The sequence below is a fragment of the Punctularia strigosozonata genome (genome assembly GCF_000264995.1).
Source record: "Punctularia strigosozonata HHB-11173 SS5 unplaced genomic scaffold PUNSTscaffold_2, whole genome shotgun sequence".
NCBI classification, from domain to species: Eukaryota; Fungi; Basidiomycota; class Agaricomycetes; order Corticiales; family Punctulariaceae; genus Punctularia; species Punctularia strigosozonata.
In genome coordinates this window covers 813,699-815,438 of record NW_006767434.1, presented here as the reverse complement: position 1 = coordinate 815,438, position 1,740 = coordinate 813,699, and positions in this window count along the sequence as shown.

The following is a 1,740-nucleotide window of genomic DNA, read 5'->3' as shown; positions in this document are numbered from 1 at the left end:
TCACAGCCAAGTGGGCGACTCTGCGAGCCGTCCTTGCCATGTGTGCCCTGGAGGACTACGAAGCAGACGCCGTGGACATCTCCAACGCGTTCCTCAACGGGGATTTAACGCAGGACGTCTACATGCTGCAGCCTGAGGGCTTCGAGCAGGGTGACAAGGACATGGTCTGCAAACTCAACCGTTCTCTGTACGGTTTGAAGCAGGCCTCGCAAGTCCGGTACCAGAAGCTGGATGGTGCCCTGCAGGAGATGGGATTCGCTCGCACCCGGTGTGATCACTGCGTGTTTGTTTGGAGAAAAGGCACCACCCACGTCATTGTGCCGGTCTATGTCGACGACCTGACTATCGTTGGCAGGACCAAGGCAGACAAGGACGCCGTGAAGGCTGAACTTGCTCGCCGCTTCAAACTGCGTGATCTCGGGCCCATCTCCTTGCTGTTGGCCGTCGGTATCACTCGGGACCGTGCCAAGCGTCAGTTATCCATGGATCAGCGCCGTTACACTCAGGACATGCTGGACACCTTTGGAATGACCGACTGCTCGCCGGTGCTCACTCCTATGGACCCGAACACTCGCTTGTCGGCGTCCATGTCACCCCAGACTCCGGAGGAGAAGGCGGAGATGGTGGGAGTTCCCTACATCAATGCCGTGGGCGCCCTGCTCTACCTGGCCATCGCCACTCGTCCAGACATTGCTCATGCGGTGGGAGTGCTGTCCCGGTTCTCCAAGAACCCAGGTCCGCGTCATTGGACCGCCGTGAAGCATCTGTTTCGCTACTTGAAGGGCACGCTTGACTACAAGCTGACCTTTGGGCCGGACGAGTCAGGAGAGCCGTTCACCTCCTTTGTGGACGCCGATCACGGTGGAAACCCTGACAACGGGCGCTCCACCTCCGGGTTTGTGCTCAAGATCGGCTCTGGAGCTGTCAGCTGGTCCAGCAAGCTCCAGACGACGGTTGCACTGTCTACAACGGAAGCCGAGTATGTGGCAGCCTGCTATGCCGGCAGAGAGGTCCTTTGGCTTCGCAACTTGCTCTCCGAGCTTGGATTCGAAGCTACAGCCGCTCCCTCGAGACTCCGGATAGACAACCAGTCTGCCATCTCTGTGGCCAAGAACCCAGAGCACCATGGGCGCATGAAGCACCTCGATTTGGCGTTCTATTGGCTCAGGGACACCGTTGAGGCCGGTCTCATCACTGTGGACTACATTCCGACGTCCCAGATGCCTGCAGACGCTTTGACCAAGGCTTTAGGTGCTGCTAAGGTTGCAGAGTGCGCCAGGATGATGGGATTGACTTCTCCATCAGGTGGGAGTGTTGAGGTTGGTGATGGATCAGTCTAGGTGGTTACCATCCATCATTCCCCTTGGTCACCGCTTTTCTGGCTGCTCTTATCATCCTTTGATGCTGGTCTCCTGGCTACATGCCTCCCATCCGTTCACATCAGTTGGCATCAGTTGGTTGACCACACAACTGATGCAACCGGTCCAACAGTCAGTTGGTTGCTTAGATCACTGATTCCAACTGTCCATCTCCACATGCTTGATCCCTATCTCCATAGCTTTGATATCTCCCTTTGTTACCTGTTACCATAGCTTCCATCATAGCTGAATGTATTTAGGGAGCAGGGATGGAGCCCAGAGTCCTCAGACTTCGACTCACAGCTCCATTCCCTTGCTCCCAGGTCTGTCCCTAGTTGTATCTCAATAGACTTCGACTCACAGCTCCATTCCCTTGCTACCC